The following is a 12,684-nucleotide window of genomic DNA, read 5'->3' as shown; positions in this document are numbered from 1 at the left end:
TCGGTGTCTCGGTACCGTATAACGCCTATCTATAGCATGGTACCCGTAGATAGATAGATAGACAGACGGAGCGGCAGAACCAGAACCTTAAGCACTATCTTCGCGCTTTCTACTCGTAGGAATAGGATAACTAGGTTAACCGACTACCGCTCGTAGAATACACCTATAATATAGCGTGGCACTCTACGATACTTTATACCCTATCCGATACCCTAATAGGCTATAACCCCCGAGGCCCTAACGAAGTATAGCTCCCGAGGGTAGGCAAGGTCCATGCCGCTAAAACAGAGCGCTATACGGAGTACTTTATAGCCTAGCGCCGATCTATCTCGGACCTTATTAAGAGAGCGCAGGCCTTTTACGAATAATACTATAATAACGGCCGTGTCTAGCGGAGGTTTAAGGTGGATAAATCCGTCTTACTATCCACGAGGAATATCCGATAGAAAAAACCCTCTAAAAAGCTTAGCGATAAGTTTATCGGGCCGTATAAGGTAACTAAGATCGTTAGCACGTATAGCCTAGCTTATTAGTTAGCGCTGACTAAGGGTATAAGGATTTATAATGTCTTCCCTGTATTCCTACTAGAATTATAGAGGTCCCGCGATAGGTTATAGCCGGAACCACCTATAGTCGACGTTAAACTAGGTTCGGATAAGTACGAGGTCGAAGCTATCCTAAAATATCGATATCAGGGTAAGCGATAATAGTACCTAAGTAAATAGGAAGGGTATAGCGACGAAGAGAATACCTAGGAGCCGAAACGGAATATCTCCGATAAACTTATTAACGCCTACTTTAAGACGAAACTATTAAAGAACTAAACGGGTTTATATATTACCTATATAGGAGGCCTTATAGATATAATGTAAGGACGTTATTTTACCTTCCCCCCTCCTTACGGATAACGAGACTTACTAGGAACCTAATAGGTTTACCTATTATTCTCGTAGGGGACCTAATAGGGATAAAGGCCCACGAATCGGCCACACTAACCTAAAAAACCCTTTAGTAGGCCGTGGAGATAAATTCTTAGATAGGGACCCCCCCTTAACCTAGACGGGAACTATAGGGGCGTTATCGCCTCGTTTACTATTTTCTTCTTCTTTTTACGCGTTCTGCTCTTAACCTCTGCCCTTCCTTTTTCAGCGTTCTGTTTCCGACCTCTATTCCTTTTTCCGGGCATAACGCCCTAATCCCCGTTCCTATTCTTCTAGCATAACAGCTTATCGCCTTAAGCTCTACTTTCCCCCCCCGATTAACCGTTATAATAGAGATACGATTATATTATAATAGAAGTATAGTTAGGACTGTTAGGGTTATAATAGGAATACCCTAAAGCTAGTTCAAAAAGAAAAAAAGGAAAAAACCTAACCCGAAGGCTAGTAAAAAACCTGAAAAAAAAAACTATTCCTCTATATATACTATCACGGCCCCTTTAGGGCGTCCTTAAACCCTACTAACTCGTTATCTAGAGGGGTAGGCTCGCGCCTAACCGCCTTATTATCCTCTATATATACCTGGCTCTGCCCCGCGGTAATAGCCGTTACCCCCTCTTACCCACTACCCGCGGATAGCGTTAAAGGATAAAAAGATAGCAGCGTCTTCGCCTACTACTTCTTCTTCTTCTTCCCTAATAAAGGAGTTAAGGGCGTTAAAGCCTTCTTCCCCTTACCCTTCTTTACTAATAAGGTCGGCACTATATCATTATTATCGGGTATTTCGTAAGGATCCGGGGGACCCTAGGGACCTTACGGCATAAAGCCATAAGGCTACGCAGGGCTACTATCACTAAATATATTATTACCTATAAAGTTAACCCCCGCGGGGGCTAAGGCAGGCCCCGAGGGTATAAGCAGGTCTCCCTAAGCCTAAGCCAGGTTAAGAGCGGCTATCTACTCGAAAGTAGTAGCCGTCCGCTCCTAGGCCGCGAGGTCGCGCTCGTGTAATATAACCCGTTATTATTTAATATTAAGGCGTTTCTGCTCGACGGCTAGACGCTACTACTATAGCCCGACGAATTACTTAAGGATCGACTCTATACTATTAAGCCTCTCGTGGATATTTTCCGCCGTTTTTTAGCAGGCGTTAATAACTTCCTTAGCTTAACGCCGAGTAGCTATAGCTTCCTCGGTAAACGACCGGTTAACCTCTAGTATTGCTTAACCCAGAGCCTCTCTAAGGATAACCTAGTATCGAACTACTATAGCCTAGTACTATAAAGGATTAGTAAAGGTACTATATAGGGGTAATAAAGGGATATAGTTAGTAATACTTACACGGCGACTCTTATTTAGGCTACCTTTGTTAATAGCGATAACTAAAACCTTCTATAGCTACTCGGTAATATTCTTACCGGTAATAGGAAGCTATTATATATATTAGACTAACTAGACTATGGAGTAGACTATAAAGGGAGGAGCTATAAGGATAATAAAGAGGTATAAAGGGGAATAAAGATATATCGGGACGACGATAAGGATATATAACTTACCACGCGGTATTTAAGGCTATTATGCTTAGAGTAATAATAGCACTTATTCGTCCGCCGACTATTATCGATATAGCGGCACGTTACGGCCTTAATAGTATACGTTTTTTCCTTAAAGTTAATCGCTACTAACTTACCTGTATAACCTATACAGGGGGCCCTTAGATCCCCGCCTATACCGATATCTATTACCCTCTAGCGTAGAGCGACTAACGGCGTAGTAGTCGATATTAAAGGCGTAGCCGTAGTAGGAGCAAGAGGCTCTAGCGTAGCTAGCTACGGGGCTAACTACCTAGCGGACTACGAGGTCAATACCGTAGCCGTGGTCTTAAGCCTCTTAGAGGCCCGCGTTATACTCGTAGGAGTAGCGGCGCGTTTATTATTATTATTTTCTTAGGAAGACATAATAACTACGCGTGGTTAGCTAGTATTATAGACTAAAGGCGTGTAGGAACTACGTATAAGATAGTAGTTATTTACCTATTTAAGATTATAAATCGTTAGTATATAGTATCTTAGATTAGGGAAAAACTCACGAAGAATAGTATAATCGGAAATTTAAGTATAGGAGAGGAAGAGAAGAATAGTAAAAGGGAATAACGGTAGGTTACGAGATATCCCTAAAAAGTAGTTATATAGGCACCTATTTTTAGTATAAAGAAGGAAGCTACGAATCCACGGAAGGAGTAATAACGGACCCTATATAATACCGGCTCTAGGAGTCTTTATAGATAAATTAAAGGGATGGCCTAGAAGGATAAAGGGATATACTAGGGGGCTAGTAGAGGAATCGGCCGGGAACCTATCGGGGTCCTGGGTAGGGTATTAGCTTTAGTAGTTTTATTAATAGAATAAAGAGAGGGAGTACGCACCCGAGTTAGAGCCACGGCCTAAGAGGCTCTATATAGGAACCAGGCAGGGACCTATCAGGGTCCCGTTATAGAGGACTCTGGTTCGGGGCACCGGGGGACTTAGGGACGGATTCGGGCACTGGGTTTTAGAGGAGCCGGGAGGCCAGCACGGATCGGGCGCTCCTAAGGACAGGAGTATCCGGGGAAGGTAGCTATATCAGGTGCTTATAGTAGTAGTTATGATAGGTCCCTAGTATAAACCTATAAGGGTCCAGGCGTGCTTAGTCTAAGACCCCTCGAGGTATAAATAAAGTAGTTATTATACTAGTAAATAGAATAATCCCTCGAAGTAAATAAGGCAGCCCTCGAGGAAGTAAATAAAGTAGTCCTCGAGGAGTAGCGAAGTATAGTCTTAAGGAGCGGAGGAGCCTCCCCTTAGAAGAGGGAGGCCAGCAATTAATCTAACTCTTTAGCTACCCCTACACTTTCCTATTATAATCCTATTATAATCCTACCTGGTTTCTTACTTAACCCTACCTTTTCACTCTTTACGACTACCTATTTAATAAAGGATCTCCCGCCCCCGCTAAACCACTACCGCGATATACACCTCTACCCGTTACGGGAGCGGTAGTTATAGGCCGAGGGGAAATACCTTAAAGGCTACTAATAGATAGGCTATTATTAGAAGGTAGGTAGTGATTAGGCTACTAAGTAATAATTCCTCGCCTATAGATAGGTATATACCTATAAGTTCAATAAGGAGGGCACCCTCCTTAAATATAAGGCATGCCTTATAGTATAGGGGGATTTAAAAAAACGGTAAGAAATTAAGGATAACTACACCGCTATATTAGTCTCGTTGTCCTTCCGTATACTAATAGCTATCACCGCCTGATTTAACCTAGAGATAAGGTAGTTCAACGCTATTAACGTGTTCGTTAATACTAGTCTTAAAGAGGAAGTGTTTATAAAGATACTATAAGACTACGAAGTGCTAGGTAAGGTCCTGCTATTACGGAAAGCCCTCTTCGGTTTAAGGGTATCGTTATTACTATAGTAAAAGGAATTTAGCGCTACGCTATAGAAGATAGGAGTCACGGCTATCCTTAATAACCCCTATATTATACTCCGTGATAGTTTACTCCTATTCTTCTATATTAACGATATCGGACTTATCTACTATTCAAGTAGGTAGTCGTAAAGAGTAAAAACGTACGGTTAAGTAAGGAACCAGGTAGGATCACGATAGGATTATAATAAGGAAGGTATAGGGGTAGCTAAAGAATTAGACTAATCGCCGGCCTCCCTCTTCTAAGGGGAGGCTCCTCCGCTCCTTAAGACTATACTCCGCTACTCCTCGAAGACTACTTTATTTATTTCCTTGAGGGCTGCCTTATTTGCTTCGAGGGACTATTCTGTTTACTAGTATAATGACTGCTTTATCTATGCTTTAAGTGGTCTTAGACTAGGCACGCCTAGACCCCTATAGGTTTATACTAGGGATCTATTATAACCACTGCTATAGGCACCTAATATAGCGACCTCCCCCGGATACTCCTATCTTTAGGAGCGGCCGATCCGTGCTAGCCTCTCGGCTCCTCCGAAACCCGGTCTCCGAGTCCGTCCCTAAATCCCCCGATACTCCGAACTAAAGCCTTCCACGATAGGACACTGATAGGTACCTACCTAGTTCCTATATAGAGCCTCTTCGGCTATAGCTCAAACCCGGGTACGTACCCCCTCCCTGTATTCTATTAACTAAAACTACTAAAGCTAATATCCTACCCGGGCCCCTAGTAGATTCTAGGCTAATTCCTCCCTAAGTCTTCTAATCTATCCCTTTATTCTTCTAAGCGATATATCTCTTTAATCTATCTATATAAAGACTCCCGAAACTAATATCACATAGGGCCTAATATTACTCCTTCCGTAAATTTCGTAGCTTCCTTCTTTATACTAAAAATAAGTGCCTATATAACTACTATTAGGGATATCTCGTAACCTGCTATTATTCCCTTTTCCTATTCTTTTCTTCCTCCTCTATACCTAATGTTCGATTATACTACGACTATAAATCCTTACCTAATCCACGATATCGTGTACTAATAACTTATAGTTTCTATTAATTAAATAACTAACTACTATCTTATAAGTGCTTCCACGTCTTTAGTCTATAATACTAGCTAACCACGCGATATAGTATAGTTATTATACCTTCTTAGGAAGATAGTAAGAAACGCGCGGCTACTCCTATAAGTATAACGCGAGCCTCTAAGAGGCTTAAGACTACGGCTATAGTATCGACCTTATAGACCGCTAAGTAGTCTACCCCGTAGTTAGTTATATAGCCTGTCTTATCGTAGGTTATCGCTCTAGCTACGCTAAAGCCTCCTGCTTTAACTACGGCTACGCCTTTAATATCGACTACTACGCTATCGGTTACTCCACGTTAGAGGGTAGTGGATATCGGTATAGGCGGGGATCTGAAGGTCCCCCATATACGTTATACGGGTAAGTTAGTAGCGATTAATTTTAAAGAGAAAACGCATATTATTAAGGCCGTGACCTACCGACACGCTAATAACGGTTAGCGTACTAATAAATACCACTACTACTCGAAGAATAATAGTCTTAAACACCACTTAGCAAGTTAGATATCTTTATTATTATTCTTATAGCCCCTTTCTTTATAGACTCCTCCGTAGTCTTATTAGTCTAATACGTATAATAGCTTCCTATCGCTGGTAAAAACGCTACTAAGTAGCTATAAAAGGTTTTAGTTATTACTATCGATAAGGGTAGTCTAAATAGAAGTTATCGCGTAAGTATTACTAACCGTGTCCCCTTATTAATCCTATATAGTACCCTTACTAATCCTATATACTATCGATATTAGGCTATAGTAGTTCGATGCCAGGTTATCTTTAAAGAGGCTCTAGGTTAAGTAACGCTAAAGGTTAACCGGTTATTTACCGAGGAAGCTATAGTTACTCGGCGTTAAGCTAAGGAAGTTACCGACGCCTACTAGAAAACGGCGGAAGATATCTATAAGAGGCTTAATAGTATAGAGGCGCTCTTTAAATAATTCGTCGGGCTATAGTAATAGCGTCTTACCGTCGAGTAGTAGCGGCTTAATATCGAGTAATAACGGCTAGCGTTATACTAGCGCGACCTCACGGCCTAAGAATATATAGCCGCTGCTTTCGAGTAGATAGCTACCCTTAACCTAGCCCAGGCTTAGGCCACGGAAGATAGTATACCTATACCCTTAAGGTCTACCTTAGCCCCCGCGGGGGTTAGCTTTATAGGTAATAATATATTTAGCGACGGTGGTAATATTACGTAACCTTAAGGCTTCGTACCGTAAAGTCCCCAGGCCCCCCCGGACCCTTACGAAATACCCGATAATAATCACATAGTGCCGACCTTATTAGTGAAGAAGGGTAAGGGGAAGAAGGCTTTAACGCCCTTAACTTCTTTATCAGGGAAGAAGAAGAAAAAGTAGAAGGCGAAAACGCCTCTGTCTTTTCGGCCTTTGATACTATCCACGGGTAGTGGGTAAGAGGGGGGAATAGCGGCTACTACCACGGGGCAGAGCCAGGTATATATAGAGGATAATAGTAACGAGGTGGCTAGGCGGGAGCCTACCCCTTTAGAGTTGGTGGGGTTTAAGGACGTCCTTTTAGGGGCGTAATAGGATAGTATATATAGAGGAAACGGTTATTTCTTTTTCAGGTTTTTTACTAGCCTTTAGGTTAGGTTTTTCCTTTCTTTTTAACCAGCTTTAGGGTATTCCTATTATAACCCTAATAGTCCTAACTATACTTTCGTTATAATATAATCGTGTCCTATTATAACGGTCAATTAAGAGAAGAGTAGTGGGAAGAGTAGAGTCGAGGCGATAAGCTATTATACTAAAGGATAAGGAACGGGAGCTACGGCCGGGGCGTTAAGTCTAATGAAGAAAGACAGAGATTAAGAGCAGAACGCTGTAAAGGAAGAATAAAGGTTAAGAGCAGAACGCTTTAAAGAAAGAACAGTAACCGAGGCGACAACGCCTATACAGTCCCCGTCTAGGTTAAGGGGGGGTCCCTGCCTAAGAATTTATCTCTATATTCTACTAAAGGGTTTTCTTAGTTAATATAGCCGATACGTGGACCCTTATCTCTATTAGGTCCCCTACGGGGATAGTGTATAAACCTATTTAGTTCGTAGTAAGTCTTATTATCCGTAAAGAGGGGGGAGGATAGAATAACGCCCTTATATCGTGTCTATGAGGTCTTCTATAGGAATAGTATAGGAACCCGTTTAGTGCCCCGACAGCCTCGTCTTAAAGTAAGCGTCGACGAGTTCGTTAGGAATATTCTGCTTTAGCTCCTAGGTATTCTCTTTATCGCTATAGCCGGCCTATTTAACTAGGTACTAGCGCGGGACCTCTATAGCTCTAGCAGGGAGACAGGGAAAACGTTATAAATCCTTATACCTTTAGGTAATACTAACTAGTAATCCAGGCTATACGTAACGATAACCTTAGTTACCTTATACGGACTAATAAACTTATCGCTAAGCTTTTTTAAGGGTCTCTTCTATCGGATATTCTTTATGGATAATAAGATATACTTATTCACTTTAAAGGAGCGCTAGGCATAGCCGTTATTATCATACCGTTCGTAGGAGGCCTATGCCCTCTTAATAAGATCCGAAATAAAATAGCGCTAGGCTATAAGGTGCTCCGCACGACGCTCTACTTTAGCGGCGCGGACCTTACCTACCCTTAGGAGCTATACTTTATTAGGGCCTCGGGGGTTATAACCCATTAACGCATCGGATAGGGTATAACGTATCGCAGAATACTACGCTATATTAATAGATGAATTCTGCTAACAGCAGTCAGTTAACCCAGTTATCCTATTCCTACGAATAGAATATACACAGGTAATACTCGAGGTTCTAGTTCTACCGCTCTGTCTATCCGTCAGTTTACGGGTACTACGCTATAGATAAGCGTTATACTATACCGAGGCACTCATATAAGGTTACCCAAGAACGACTTATAAATAATAAGCCTCGGTCTAATTTAATACCGTTAGACTAACTAAGCATACGGAAAACATAGTACCACAGGGACTTAGCTAACCCTTCTACTATTAGACTACTACTCGAAGGGATATAAATCGAGTACTTTATTAGGCGGCACACCACTATAAGGATAGTATCCTATTTATGGCCTAGGCTATAAACCGGCGGCAGTTCTATAATAAAGTTAATAGATATCTCTATAAAGGGGCACTAAGGCACTAAAAGACTCGCCAGCTCGCTATATGGCTTATAATACCGTGGCTTAGTTTATTAACACATAGTATAGGTGGGTATAAACTACCGGATATCCCTAGGTAAATAATCCTAGAAGTAAAAGTCCGAAATCCTCTTAATAGTCCTTATAACCCTATAGTGGCCCACGCTAGGTCTATTATAGAAACACTATAGAACCTTCTCTCGGAGGCCAGAGTAGTCTAGTATAAAAACGCGATTCTTAAAATACATGATACTACTACTCCTAAACTAATGTCCGTATATAGTATTATCACGTAGGCTTCACGCTATCGGGTATAAAAAGGGTTATCCGCTTATGCCTCTACCACCTCTTCTAGCAAGGTAGGGGAATTAAGAGTGGGAAAAACAGGGTTAGACTTAGGGGCACTATAAGACCCACGCTAATTCCCGATAAGGCCTAAAATAAATTACCTCGAAAAAGACTCTAAGATAGGAAGGTTATCCATTTACGCCTCTACCATCTTTTCCGGTAAGGGAGAGTTAAGAGCGGGAATAGCGCGGGTACTATACTAGGTCCTATATAGGCCTAAGGCAGAACGCTTCGAAAAGGACTCTAAAAAAAGGTTATCTGCTTACGTCTTTACTACTAAGATAGGAGGAGTGGGCTCTAAAAAAGGGTTATCCGCTTACGTCTCGACTACCTTTGGTAAGATAAGAGGAGCGGGAAAATTATAACCGGGGCTATTACGGGAACTACCCTGGTTCCTGATATAGCCTATAATAAAACACTTTACAAAAGACTCTACCGCCTTAGCCCGGTTAGTAACCAGGGCGCGCTTATAGGACATATATTAGGGCTTCCTTGATAATCTATCTATAGGGTTTAACGTCCCCGGGCGGTACCGAATCTTAAAGTCAAATAGGGCGAGCTCCTTAAGCCACCGTGCGTGCTACCCCTTAAGCTTCGGCTTATCTAATAGGTAGCAATAGTTTAGGTAGTCTATTAGAATAATAACAGGGCTCTAACTATAAGCTATATAGTAACGCTATATCCAAAAAGACTCGATAATAGCTATAAGCTCACAATCGGGCGTGCTATAATTAAGCTTAGCGTTATAAAGCTTACGGGATATAAAAGCGATAGGTCTTTATAGCCTATTCTCGAGCTAACTAATAATAGCACTAATAGTAAAAGTAAAAGCGTTTAGCTTAATACGTATCGTCAGAGTAGGATTAAAATACCTTAAAACTAGCGCTTTCTAAGATAGTAGCTTTATTTCCTCGAATATAGCCTAGGCCTACTAGGAAAGCAGGAGGACCCCGGTATACCCCTTAGTAGGGCCCCCTATATAGCCCCCTTTAAGATAGTCTATAAGGTGGGCGGCCGCCTTAGTTAAGTTCTTAACAAAACGCCTATAAAAACCCGTAAAGCCTAGGAAGACCTGTATCTTCTTAATACTATTAGGAAGCTCCTAGTCGCGGATAGCCTCAACGCAGGATAGGTCTATACGTACTCTATCTAGACTATAGATAAAACCGAGGAATTCCACGTCTTTAGCCTTACACTTATACTTATCGGGGTTAGTATATAGGGACTACTACCTAAGCCTAGTAAGGACCTTACGGACGTGTACGCGGTGGGTAGCTAAGTCTTTACTATAGATAAGAATATTATCGAGGTAGACTATATAGATAGTGCAGATAAGACCCGTTAACGCTTAATTAACATAGCGTTAGAAGCTCGCTAGCGTATTAGTAAGACCGAACGGTATAATAAGGTATTCGTAATAGCCGTATTTCGTGCGGAACGCCGTCTTCTATTTATTACCTACCCGTAGATAAAACAGGTAGTACGTCCTTAAGATCTAGCTTAATATAGTACTACGCTGAAGACAAACGATCCAAGATCTCGTGGATAAGGGGTAGTAGAGTGCGATCCTTAATAGTCACCTTGTTCAGCCCTTTATAATTAATATAGAGGCGTAGCTTACCACCCTTCTTAGGGATAAATAGAATAGGGGCGCCGGCCGGGCTAGTAGACGGTCTACTCTACCCCTTCGCCACGGCGTCCTATAGGTATTAACGTAGTATTTCAAATCCCTAAGCGGCGAGGGGATAAATAGGACTATAAGGAGGCTTCTTCTCTTCCTCGATCTTAATAACATAGTCCCACTACTAGTACGTCGGTAGCCGCCCGGTATTATCGATATTAAAGATATTAGCGAAATCTTAATACTATTCCGGCAGTACGGGGGTAGCTACTAAGTCCCCGTCTAGGCTAGGGTAGGCCCCGCCTTCTTAGAATTTATCTCTATATCCTACTAAAGGGGTTTCTGCTAGGCCGATATAGCCGATACGTAGGCCCCGCGTAAAACCTATATAGGTTAGAGTAAGGATAGACTTAGCTTATCTAACTACCCTATATAGCTCTCTTAGAGATATAACTATACTAAGCTCTACGTAAGTCAAGGTATCAGTCTATATACTATATTACTAATTAATATTAGGGTTAATAGCTATAAGCTATAGCCTCCCTAAGATAATCTTTACGCCCTAGGATTAAGGTCTATAACGTGGAATTCGGCGCGCTATACTTTTTTCCGATCCTAATAGACAGTTACGATAATAATTCTATAGGTAGACCTAAGAGTAGTGGCCTTTATATATCTTTCTGTAATCCAGGATACCGGGACCCGGGACCCCTTAGGAACCTAATTAGGTCCTAGAAAGGACCGATCCAAAATATTAATATCGGCGCCTCCGTTAAGGAGAGCCGACGTCTATACCTATTTCTTACCCTAGTAAAGGGATACACGTGTCTTTATTAGTATAGTAGTAGTAGAGGGGGTTATTTAAGACGGGTATTATTCTTAGGGCACCTTACCCGTAACACGGCCGACCGTGGGGCGAGAGGTGGATACTAGTTAGGTATTTGGGTTACTATTACTTAAGTATCGCTCGGTATAGGAGCTAAGGCACGTAGTAGCATAGTGCCCCTTTTAGTTATAGTTATAGTAAGTAATAGAATCGAGGTACGATAACGGTCTAGGGTGTATAGGGTAGCTAGGAGTAAAGGCTAGTATAGACGTAGGAGTAGACGTAGGGGTAGATATAGAGATACTAGTAGAACCGTAGGTGGCCGGAGCGTGGGGATTATAACTATAGGCACGCGAGCGGAAAGGACGTTATTAGGTAGTGAAGTAAAAGTCTATCCGAGCGATAGCCAGGCTATCGGTAATAGTTAGGGCCTCTGCCCTACGGTAGGCCAGGGCCAGGTTCTAGTAGTCCTTAAGAACCCCTATAGATACTATATAGTCCCGGATAGGCGGGAGGACCCTTATTAGCACTATCTAAATTCTCTACTAGTCCGGGAGCTCGCCTAGTAGTTCCGACTCTAGGGCTTCCGACCGTTATATAAACTTAGCGTAGGACTCGCCCTCTCTCTAGGACGAGATAGACTCGCTCTGGATCTATACCGCTACTTCTCTTAAGTGGGTATTATTATCGTTAACCTAATAGGATAGCTAGGCCTATAGGGCGGCGTAGGTAACCCTATTAGAGTCGCTATTATACTTATACCGTAGTATAGCCTGCTAGCGTTCCTTAAGGTGGTAGGGGAGGTATAATATAACGAAGTAGTTCTTCGTAGCGTCTATAGGGAAGGACTAAGAATCTAGGTTAAATAGCTGATTCGTCTCCTAGATAAACGTGCGATACTTAGCCTAGGATACGCCATCCTATTTAGGTAAGGGGAAATTAAACTTCGCCTAGGGGGCGGATCCTTTTATAGATATTATCGTGGACACGTTATAGGTATACTAGGATCCTATTAGAGTTACGATAATATAATACCGTGGCTTAGCTATACGGCGGTAGGTAATATCGGCCGGGTTAGGATTAATAGCGGCGGCAGCGACGGTAATCGTATCCGCCTTAAGCTTAGAGAGATAAGCGAGCTTACGCTTATAGTGGTTCTATACCTCTATCCACTTAACGCGTTCGTCTAGTTATTCCTCCGTTAGCGTGGCTAGGTTAACGTTTATATACGGGGTAGGTTAGGATTAT

Source organism: Sodiomyces alkalinus (assembly GCF_003711515.1).
Source record: "Sodiomyces alkalinus F11 unplaced genomic scaffold SODALscaffold_2, whole genome shotgun sequence".
Lineage (NCBI taxonomy): Eukaryota > Fungi > Ascomycota > Sordariomycetes > Glomerellales > Plectosphaerellaceae > Sodiomyces > Sodiomyces alkalinus.
The sequence above is the reverse complement of the archived record's forward strand: the minus strand, read 5'-3'. Positions refer to the sequence as shown.